The sequence below is a fragment of the Salvelinus fontinalis genome, chromosome 1 (assembly GCF_029448725.1).
Source record: "Salvelinus fontinalis isolate EN_2023a chromosome 1, ASM2944872v1, whole genome shotgun sequence".
In the NCBI taxonomy this organism is placed as follows: domain Eukaryota; kingdom Metazoa; phylum Chordata; class Actinopteri; order Salmoniformes; family Salmonidae; genus Salvelinus; species Salvelinus fontinalis.
Genome location: NC_074665.1, coordinates 98,110,075 through 98,122,291, shown reverse-complemented (window position 1 = coordinate 98,122,291; position 12,217 = coordinate 98,110,075). Strand labels below are relative to the sequence as shown.

The following is a 12,217-nucleotide window of genomic DNA, read 5'->3' as shown; positions in this document are numbered from 1 at the left end:
TGTTCTCAAACACACAGAGAACGAGAGAGGCAAATATTATTCCCACCCAAGGCCTCAAGACGAGTCTAAATTCTTGCCTTGTGGATTTGTTGTGTCATTTCTTTCATTCTACCACTGCTGTGGGCTTCTGTTATTTACAATCAATCAGACATTCTGTGGACTCTCATTTCAGTGCCACCTAGACATGCTGTTGCATGATGGTCCTGGTCTCATGCTCTACAGCAGGGTACAGAGAACTGTGATAATCATTAACTTATTGGCTTTCTGAGCAAACAAGAGGGGTCAGCAACAAGAAAAAGCAGGCAGCCACTCAACACACTGTGGGACATGTGAAAAGTGATCCCAGGACCGTCCCGGGATCCTGGTTACCCATGTTAATTCCTACTAGGCTTGGGAGGTATCCAGACTGTCATACCAACCTTGTGCCATAATGGGATATCCGGGAATACCGGCACTGAACACTAGGGGGTTCTACTGTAATCCAAAGGTTAGCAATGCTAACAAGTACATGTAAAATCCCATAGAGAATGCTAACTAAATGCTAAAGAGTGCATTGATTAGCAGAACAGACATCCCAGCTCAAAGTTATACAAGGATCTCAAAAATGCTACCTCACAGATTGCTGCACACACACAAAACAAATAGACAGGAAGGATCTTGATCCAGGAGGGAATTATCTGCTGTTACCAAGCGAAACTTGATTTTGGAAGAAGCTAACCACTTAGCAATCCAAACTGCACAACTGCAGAGTATTTAGCACATTTTAGACAGTTATCAACTAAGTTACCTAGCTGGCAAACATTTAGTTGTGAATTGCGTCATGTAACTACATCACCTGACTCACAAGGCTCCGGTCTCTCATTGTGTGCTTGTAAACAAACACCAAGTGACGGGGGACTAGCGCTATGCTTCATAATGAAACATTGTGATCGGTGAAATGAAGGACACAATCTTCTTTATCTCCTAACGTATTTCACAAGCTGACTTCAGGTATTTACTTAAAAAGCATTCACATTTATAAAAATGTTATAAAACTTTAAAATAAATACTTAACATTGTTGACGGTATTGTAAAAATCATCCCTTTGGCCATTTCCAAATAGCCCGTTATACCGCCCAGGCCTAAACCCTACTATACATGTATATATGTGTAACCCTACATGTGTATCCCTACTATACGTGTAACCACAAATGACGAAGGGTGATAGAGAGACGTAGGCCGAGGTCTAGGTTTGTGTCAGCACACCAAAAATGTGTAGAGTGGACCACACTATTCACACACTGTCAGACTGATGGCAGTGAGTCAGACACACTCTCAGTTGCCTACGTTACTGGGATATTTACAGTACATTTTAAAACTACAGAGCAAGAACGTCCGTTGCCAAGCACCCAAACTCTCTCTCGGCAGGCACAGGACAGTCCGTTGCTAATGTAAATTGAAAAGTTTGATGTTAATATTATGTACATTTGAATCTCATCACGGTGCCTCTGCTAGAAATCTCTTCAATTTGAATAAGTCCTAAATCAGTCTCTGAAGACTAGAGGTCGCAGCCAAAGACCTCATTAAACAATTATACGAGATAACAGCAGGAAGGAAGTCTAACTCAAACAGACCCTCATTACCTCTGACCATAATACTGCTCTGACTGTTGGCTGATGAATACAAATAAAATGGAGTAGTTTGAAATGCAAAATATCATTTTTCATAGTGTGCAATGCAAGTGGAGTCTAAGCAGAATGATGTCATGCTGAATGAAGCTTGTTAGGAGAGCTGTCCAGCCAGACAATGGGAGGATCTCAATTAGAAACTCCTCGCGTCCTCTCTCCTCCTCAAAAACCCATTGGATGAGAAAGCCAGATGTCTCTCCCCTCTGACCTTCTCCTCCAATGGGTTTTGAGAAGGAAGCGAGGAGGGAGAGTACGAGAGGACGTGAGGAGTATGCAATTGAGATGCTCCCATTGTGCTTCAGTCTAAAGTGGCTTCATCTCTTCTCTATCTGGACTTATTGGAAATCATGTGACGGTCTAAGCAATATGGTGGACGTATCCTGGAAGTTAATCATGTGACTGGACTTATTGGAAATCATGTGACGGTCTAAGCAATATGGTGGACGTATCCTGGAAGTTATTTTTTCCCCATAAATGTATTATGAAAATGACGTTAATGATTTTAGCTTTTTAATGGAAATTCCAAAGCCAAAATTAGTGAACATTTAATTGCCAAAATATTGAAAATATTCCATTGTCTGTCAGGTCCAAATAGAAAAATAGGAAATTACTATGAAATAGTAAAATGTATATGAAATAATCCTGACAAAATCCTTTCACTAGTTCTTCAAAGTAGATGAGGTATACTTTCAAAAACGGTCATCTCAGTCCCTCTCTCGTCGTTGTGTTCATTCCTCTCTCGAAGTCTGTGTGTAAATAACCTAACGTAGCAGGCATAAATAAAGTGTAGGCCTATCCATCCAGAGAAGTGTATACCATGAGGAGATGCTCATGTCTCTGCCCTCACAATGGGAGTCGTTGTCCCAAAGGCAGGAAGGCGACAACTTTATGTTCAATAGAAGCCTATAGAAACGCATTGGGTTTATTTAGGCCAGATGTTGGCGAAAGTGAAACTTCTCGGGTCGCCTCTTCGTCCCTGAGCTGGGAAAAACTGCCGCAATGGATTATGGTCATTGTAATGAATGAAAGTTTCTACACTGAACTGGGTGAATATTTGCTTAATGAAAACTACTCCCTTCAGCCCAGCGTCCCACATCCTTCTCGACTTGATTTCTCTGGTGAATGAAATCTAGCGCTGGGCTCACACACAAAACTAAATGGAATTCAAGAAACTGAACCGATGTCTGTCAATGAGTTGTTTAATAACCCCTCCCCTCCAAAAAAGAGAGGTTGGTTAATCACTCAGCACTACGAGACTAACTTACAAATCAACAGGAGAAACGTGTCAGCTGACATGACTAACTGAGTGACTGCTGATGGACAAACACATTTCAAAATGGCACTTGGTCTAGTCTACTATTTTAACTGCGTTCCAAAAGGTCGGGGGCCCCGTTTCTGGAAATTGATCCGTGGGCCTATAAAAGTTGACCTCCCTGATTTAGAGGCTATTAAAAAATAAATACATACACTTAAATCAAGCGTTTTATGTTTTCAGAACTTGAAAGTGGTCTGTCAACAAATGTCCTCATCCTAGACCATCTATTCTGTCGATCCAGCTGTATGTCAACAATCCTAAATGATTAGAAAAGATAAGCACCAAGTCATTTCCTGATTTGTGGCGCTCATCTTATCCCTCATTGGGTGTTAAGTCATATAGCACAATGTTGTAATTGTTGACCTGCGAAGTGGACTCATCTTGACATGACACTAAAGACTCAATCATGGACACTGACTGACAGTTGTGGCTGCTTTGCGTGATGTATTGTCTTTACCTTCTTGCCGTTGTCTGGGCCCAATAATGTTTGTACCCTGTTTTGTGCTGCTACCATGTTGTGTTGCTGCCGCCATGGTGCTGTGTCGTCATGTGCTGCCGCCATGGTGCTGTGTCGTCATGTGCTGCCGCCATGGTGCTGTGTCGTCATGTGTTGCCGCCATGGTGCTGTGTCGTCATGTGTTGCCGCCATGGTGCTGTGTCGTCATGTGTTGCCGCCATGGTGCTGTGTCGTCATGTGTTGCCGCCATGGTGCTGTGTCGTCATGTGTTGCCGCCATGGTGCTGTGTCGTCATGTGTTGCCGCCATGGTGCTGTGTCGTCATGTGTTGCCGCCATGGTGCTGTGTCGTCATGTGTTGCCGCCATGGTGCTGTGTCGTCATGTGTTGCCGCCATGGTGCTGTGTCGTCATGTGTTGCCGCCATGGTGCTGTGTCGTCATGTGTTGCCGCCATGGTGCTGTGTCGTCATGTGTTGCCGCCATGGTGCTGTGTCGTCATGTGTTGCCGCCATGGTGCTGTGTCGTCATGTGTTGCCGCCATGGTGCTGTGTCGTCATGTGTTGCCGCCATGGTGCTGTGTCGTCATGTGTTGCCGCCATGGTGCTGTGTCGTCATGTGTTGCCGCCATGGTGCTGTGTCGTCATGTGTTGCCGCCATGGTGCTGTGTCGTCATGTGTTGCCGCCATGGTGCTGTGTCGTCATGTGTTGCCGCCATGGTGCTGTGTCGTCATGTGTTGCCGCCATGGTGCTGTGTCGTCATGTGTTGCCGCCATGGTGCTGTGTCGTCATGTGTTGCCGCCATGGTGCTGTGTCGTCATGTGTTGCCGCCATGGTGCTGTGTCGTCATGTGTTGCCGCCATGGTGCTGTGTCGTCATGTGTTGCCGCCATGGTGCTGTGTCGTCATGTGTTGCCGCCATGGTGCTGTGTCGTCATGTGTTGCCGCCATGGTGCTGTGTCGTCATGGTGCTGTGTCGTCATGTGTTGCCGCCATGGTGCTGTGTCGTCATGTGTTGCCGCCATGGTGCTGTGTCGTCATGTGTTGCCGCCATGGTGCTGTGTCGTCATGTGTTGCCGCCATGGTGCTGTGTCGTCATGTGTTGCCGCCATGGTGCTGTGTCGTCATGTGTTGCCGCCATGGTGCTGTGTCGTCATGTGTTGCCGCCATGGTGCTGTGTCGTCATGTGTTGCCGCCATGGTGCTGTGTCGTCATGTGTTGCCGCCATGGTGCTGTGTCGTCATGTGTTGCCGCCATGGTGCTGTGTCGTCATGTGTTGCCGCCATGGTGCTGTGTCGTCATGTGTTGCCGCCATGGTGCTGTGTCGTCATGTGTTGCCGCCATGGTGCTGTGTCGTCATGTGTTGCCGCCATGGTGCTGTGTCGTCATGTGTTGCCGCCATGGTGCTGTGTCGTCATGTGTTGCCGCCATGGTGCTGTGTCGTCATGTGTTGCCGCCATGGTGCTGTGTCGTCATGTGTTGCCGCCATGGTGCTGTGTCGTCATGTGTTGCCGCCATGGTGCTGTGTCGTCATGTGTTGCCGCCATGGTGCTGTGTCGTCATGTGTTGCCGCCATGGTGCTGTGTCGTCATGTGTTGCCGCCATGGTGCTGTGTCGTCATGTGTTGCCGCCATGGTGCTGTGTCGTCATGTGTTGCCGCCATGGTGCTGTGTCGTCATGTGTTGCCGCCATGGTGCTGTGTCGTCATGTGTTGCCGCCATGGTGCTGTGTCGTCATGTGTTGCCGCCATGGTGCTGTGTCGTCATGTGTTGCCGCCATGGTGCTGTGTCGTCATGTGTTGCCGCCATGGTGCTGTGTCGTCGTGTGTTTCTCTTCATGTTGTCTCGTCGTGATGCGTATTTTGTCCTATATGTTTAGCAGGCCTTTTGCCTTTTAATAAGCCGTCATTGTCAATAAGTATTTGTTCTTAACTGACTTGCCTAGTTAAAGTTTAAATAAACACTACTGTTGAGGTGGGAAAACATCTGACAAAACGTTGATATAAACGTGTTAACGGGGACACCGACATTCACAGATGCATACAAGAGGATGCTGAGACATTGGTGATTTACCCACAAATCACTGGCAGCTTATACAGTAGACTCTGTTGGGGTCCTTCCATACAGTAGACTGTGTTGGGGTCTATTTTAATAGCCTACAGTAGACTGTGTTGGGGTCTGTTTTAATAGCCTACAGTAGACTGTGTTGGGGTCTATTTTAATAGCCTATAGTAGACTGTTGGGGTCTATTTTAATAGCCTACAGTAGACTCTGTTGGGGTCTGTTTTAATAGCCTACAGTAGACTCTGTTGGGGTCTATTTTAATAGCCTACAGTAGACTCTGTTGGGGTCTATTTTAATAGCCTACAGTAGACTCTGTTGGGGTCTATTTTAATAGCCTACAGTAGACTCTGTTGGGGTCTATTTTAATAGCCTACAGTAGACTCTGTTGGGGTCTATTTTAATAGCCTACAGTAGACTCTATTGGGGTCTATTTTAATAGCCTACAGTAGACTCTATTGGGGTCTATTTTAATAGCCTACAGTAGACTCTATTGGGGTCTATTTTAATAGCCTACAGTAGACTCTATTGGGGTCTATTTTAATAGCATACAGTAGACTCTATTGGGGTCTATTTTAATAGCATACAGTAGACTATTGGGGTCTGTATTAATAGCCTACAGTAGACTCTGTTAGGGTCTATTTTAATAGCCTACAGTAGACTATTGGGGTCTATTTTAATAGCCTACAGTAGACTCTATTGGGGTCTATTTTAATAGCATACAGTAGACTCTATTGGGGTCTATTTTAATAGCATACAGTAGACTATTGGGGTCTGTATTAATAGCCTACAGTAGACTCTGTTAGGGTCTATTTTAATAGCCTACAGTAGACTGTTAGTCAGCACCTCTCACTGTTTGGGTCACACAAAGGACATATTGGTTTACAGAGATCCATGCTTAGGTGTTGTTTACCTGGTCACTGTCTCCAGCTGTGTTGCATCTACAGCACAAAACCAAGTAAATATCCATGATAATGGCATTTCAGGATAAAATCATTTTAAAGTAACTTTACTGAGCTAGAAAATACATTTAACCCTTTGGGATAATTCCGACATGGAACGTAAAAATATTTACAGTACCAGTCAAACGTTTGGACACCTACTCATTCCTGGGTTTTTCTTAATTTTGTACTATTTTCTACAGTGTAAAATAGTATAGTACATCAAAGCTATAACCAAAAAGGTGTTAAACAAATCAAAATATATTTTATATTTGAGATTCTTCAAAAAGTAGCCACCCTTTGCACACACACACCCTTGGCATTCTCTCAACCAGGTTCATGAGGTAGTCACCTGGAATGCATTTCCATTGACAGGTGTGCTTTGTTAAAAGTCAATTTGTGAATTGAATTCCTTCTTAATGCGTTTGAGCCAATCAGTTGTGTTGTGATGGTTAGGGGTGTTATTCAGAGGATAGTCTTTTACCAAATAGGGCTACGTCCATATTATGTCAAGAACAGCTCAAATTAGAAAAGAGAAACGACAGTCCATTACTTTAAGACATGAAGGTCAGTCATTCCGGATGAGTTCATTCACAGGACAAATCTTTCTTTATATGAATAATAGTTTATAACATAAATAATGAAAAAATTAAATCCAGGTTATGAACATGTTACAGTAATGAGCACTCGTTATGCTAAAAATGTTCATGGTCTTGGAATTTTTTTTTTTTTTTTTTTAACATTACACCTGAACAGTTACGATTAATATGGACAATAATTTGATGGTATTTTATCCATTACAAAATAAAAGGTTTGTCTTTTTAAAAAATGTACAAAGAGTAACACACACGAAGCCATAATACTGTACGGACATGGCCCAATGGTATTCCTAGAAACACAGACCACAACAAGCAGTCAGACACTCCTGGAATGTGCTAGAAAACCTCTGGGATTCTGCCCAACAGCTCTGGGAAAGAGATCAGGTGATATCCCAGAAATGATTTAACGCTAAATACTTAAATCAAATCGTAATTTGTCACATCTGCCGTATACAACAGGTGTAGACCTTACAGTGAAATGCATACTTACAAGCCCTTAACACAGCTTTCTTAACTGCATTGTTGGTTAAAGTAAAACATATTTTTAAAATATATATAATTCTTAATAAATAAAACAATTACATGGGCTCATAACTTATGTTAGTAAAGACGTAGAATACAATATAAAATGACATAAGGCTGAAGTTTCCTGAGCAAGAAACCAGAGCAGGAAACCCGAGCAGGAAACCCCAAAAAACTCTATATTAGGAAGGCGTTAAAGTGTTGTACACTCAGTGCACGTGTTCTAGGGAACTGGGCCCTAGAGCCCTAGTCAAAAGTAGTGCACTATTTAGGGAAACAGATGCCAGTTGGGACGAAGCCTGGGATACACACAATACATCCATCACACTTCAGATATAGCTGACACTGTCTCCGCTCCAAAAGTATGTGTGGCCTGATCTGCCAAGTGTTTGTGCCACGGTTTGTGCAACTTCTGTGCAGCATGTCTGGGCATTTTTAAACGGTGTGTGGACTGCACTTTTACTCATGTGTTTTGTGTTTTCCCAAAACACACTCCCTCCCCAAAGCCCAATATCCTGCTGCCTCACCCCAGGCCCAAAAGTAGTCAGAGCGAGTGGAAGGCCGGTCAAACAAGACACTGAACAGCCACTGGATAAAACCTGTTAGTAGAAGGTGGTGGGACTAGTGCAACAATCACCTTTCAAATGAACATTTACAAGACATGTTAGTGGTTACTCTCCCACACCCTCTCTACCAGAACACACGGAAGCAGGATTTCCTACCATCATCTCTCTCCTCACAGGTGTTTCATGACTCTAGACGAGACAGCTCATAGAAGTCATCTCTAAGAACACTAAGGATGGTTGGCTCTAGACCAGACAGCTCATAGAAGTCCTCTCTAAGAACACTAAGGATGGTTGGCTCTAGACCAGACAGCTCATAGAAGTCCTCTCTAAGAACACTAAGGATGGTTGACTCTAGACCAGACAGCTCATAGAAGTCATCTCTAAGAACACTAAGGATGGTTGGCTCTAGACCAGACAGCTCATAGAAGTCATCTCTAAGAACACTAAGGATGGTTGACTCTAGACCAGACAGCTCATAGAAGTCATCTCTAAGAACACTAAGGATGGTTGACTCTAGACCAGACAGCTCATAGAAGTCATCTCTAAGAACACTAAGGATGGTTGACTCTAGACCAGACAGCTCATAGAAGTCCTCTCTAAGAACACTAAGGATGGTTGGCTCTAGACCAGACAGCTCATAGAAGTCCTCTCTAAGAACACTAAGGATGGTTGACTCTAGACCAGACAGCTCATAGAAGTCATCTCTAAGAACACTAAGGATGGTTGGCTCTAGACCAGACAGCTCATAGAAGTCATCTCTAAGAACACTAAGGATGGTTGACTCTAGACCAGACAGCTCATAGAAGTCCTCTCTAAGAACACTAAGGATGGTTGGCTCTAGACCAGACAGCTCATAGAAGTCATCTCTAAGAACACTAAGGATGGTTGGCTCTAGACCAGACAGCTCATAGAAGTCATCTCTAAGAACACTAAGGATGGTTGACTCTAGACCAGACAGCTCATAGAAGTCCTCTCTAAGAACACTAAGGATGGTTGGCTCTAGACGAGACAGCTCATAGAAGTCCTCTCTAAGAACACTAAGGATGGTTGGCTCTAGACCAGACAGCTCATAGAAGTCCTCTCTAAGAACACTAAGGATGGTTGACTAGACCAGACAGCTCATAGAAGTCCTCTCTAAGAACACTAAGGATGGTTGGCTCTAGACGAGACAGCTCATAGAAGTCCTCTCTAAGAACACTAAGGATGGTTGACTAGACCAGACAGCTCATAGAAGTCCTCTCTAAGAACACTAAGGATGGTTGACTAGACCAGACAGCTCATAGAAGTCCTCTCTAAGAACACTAAGGATGGTTGACTCTAGACCAGACAGCTCATAGAAGTCCTCTCTAAGAACACTAAGGATGGTTGGCTCTAGACGAGACAGCTCATAGAAGTCCTCTCTAAGAACACTAAGGATGGTTGACTAGACCAGACAGCTCATAGAAGTCCTCTCTAAGAACACTAAGGATGGTTGACTAGACCAGACAGCTCATAGAAGTCCTCTCTAAGAACACTAAGGATGGTTGGCTCTAGACCAGACAGCTCATAGAAGTCCTCTCTAAGAACACTAAGGATGGTTGGCTCTAGTAGAACGGCCACCAAACATCCTGTTCTAACTGTTCCTGCTTCCTGTGTGTGTATAAAAGAGGAACGACATGAGGCTAAGGATATTGACCAGGCGTTTTAACACTTCCCTGTCTGATATAATGTAACTAAAACAGGTCACACTATGTTCCTCAAAAGGTCTTCATTAGGATACTCTGTCTGATGCAGAAATCCAGTTTGATGCAGTTAGCATCCCTCTCAATCTAGTGCAGTGTAGCCAAAGCCTTGTATGGATGGCAGTCAGGAGCACACAGCACATACTGGTGGTTAGATCTTGGCGATATATTAAAATGTAATAAAACTTGTATTTGTCACGTGGTGAATCTAAAGGGTGTAGACATCACTGAGAAATGCTTTCCGCCCGAGTCCTTCCAAAATAATAACAGGAGGATTCATTACACATGAATGAAGCCACATACATCGAGGACCATATATCATGAATCCCAGTATACAGGTATGGATCTACAGACTGGTACAATACCCTCTAGAACAAAAATACCTTTTTATACAGTGTTAAATAACTGAAAAGTTTAACTAAATTGGACTACTTAGTTGTCAGTTCTGTCCTAGCTTGGCTGAGTGGAAAACCCATCAGCATGGAGAAAGACCATTTAAAAGCACTTATAATTCATTTGTTGCCGGTCTAGGGTCCATGCACTAGTCATAAAACTAATTCAGAAACATAGAACAGAGTAACATACCGCCATACAATCAAAATAAAGACAAATATAGAAATATGATATATGGGCCATATCGCCCAGGCCTATTGGTGGTACTCATGTGGTTCTGAGTGGCGCTAGCAGCCAAAGGGCAAGGGTTCAATTCCCTCAGGTGACCACATACACATAATAAAAATGGACACACTCACTAGTGTATTTGAAGTATGTTTGGATTAAAAACATCTGACCAAAGTTCTACTGTGGTGTTTTACACAGATACCTGCATAGAGCAACCTCTACTAGACAACCTGGCAGACACTAGGTCAGCCGTCTCTGTAAAAGGAGAGAGAGAGTGTGTGTGTGTGTGTGTGTGTGTGTGTGTGTGTGTGTGTGTGTGTGTGTGTGTGTGTGTGTGTGTGTGTGTGTGTGTGTGAACCCTGACAATATTCTCTCTGTCAGGTGTTAATTGCCTTTGCGTCATCATGTTAAATTCCTGAATTTGAGAGTCAGTTGATCATGGAAATGCAGCCAGCTGCCCCGCCCTAAAAGGCACAACTCCAGCTGCCTGAGGCCACGAGGGCTGTTGGAACTACCTGTCCCCGGCTGCGGTCAGCCCGTCACTGACAAATGACTTGGAAACACCAGTTGAACAAACTAAGGACGAACTGAATATGAATAATACCAGGTCATTTACATAAAACACACTGCGTCAGGTAGGGTGCGTCTCCTCAGCCCTAAACACACCAGACTAGTACATCACTGCTACATATCGCTGGGTCTGCCTTTGTAACAGAGATAACAACATGCTGCAAGACCACTTCACAGCTGACTTGAAATGTTGCTAACGGAACTAGCAAATTGGGTCCTTTTCTATATAGCATAACAGGTTGGATAGGCTGTGAAGGAGGGCAGTCAGAGGACTCCTGGTTTGATCGCACTGAGGGGGACAGTGGAGGAGGGCAGTCAGAGGACTCCTGGTTTGATCCCACTAAGGGGGACAGTGGAGGAGGGCAGTCAGAGGACTCCTGGTTTGATCCCACTAAGGGGGACAGTGGAGGAGGGCAGACAGAGGACTCCTGGTTTGATCCCACTAAGAGGGACAGTGGAGGAGGGCAGTCAGAGGACTCCTGGTTTGATCCCACTAAGTGGGACAGTGGAGGAGGGCAGTCAGAGGACTCCTGGTTTGATCCCACTAAGGGGGACAGTGGAGGAGGGCAGTCAGAGGACTCCTGGTTTGATCCCACTAAGTGGGACAGTGGAGGAGGGCAGTCAGAGGACTCCTGGTTTGATCCCACTAAGGGGGACAGTGGAGTAGGGCAGTCAGAGGACTCCTGGTTTGATCCCACTAAGGGGGACAGTGGAGGAGGGCAGTCAGAGGACTCCTGGTTTGATCCCACTAAGTGGGACAGTGGAGGAGGGCAGTCAGAGGACTCCTGGTTTGATCCCACTAAGGGGGACAGTGGAGGAAGGCAGTCAGAGGACTCCTGGTTTGATCCCACTAAGGGGGACAGTGGAGGAGGGCAGTCAGAGGACTCCTGGTTTGATCCCACTAAGGGGGACAGTGGAGGAGGGCAGTCAGAGGACTCCTGGTTTGATCCCACTAAGGGGGACAGTGGAGGAAGCTGTTAGCGGCACACCGACGTCGCTTTCCCCATCAGCGTATTTGGGTCTTCCCAGGTTCTCCTTGTTTGGGAACCCTGGTTCACAGTGTATCTGTTTTAGCTTCAGGCTCCTCCCTCTACCTCTGTATCAGATCAGTCTTCCTCTGTCTGGATCCTTCTACTTGTCTCTCTCTACCAGTATACACAGCTCCCTTCACGCAGCACAGTCA

At 44.9% G+C, this 12,217-nt stretch overlaps 1 protein-coding gene across 1 annotated transcript in view; it reads right to left on the bottom strand.

The window, feature by feature from the left end:
* LOC129864962 (uncharacterized) overlaps positions 1-12,217 on the bottom strand; it is a 95,335-nt gene that overhangs the window by 79,350 nt on the left and 3,768 nt on the right. The gene's annotated exons all lie outside the window — the stretch shown is intronic.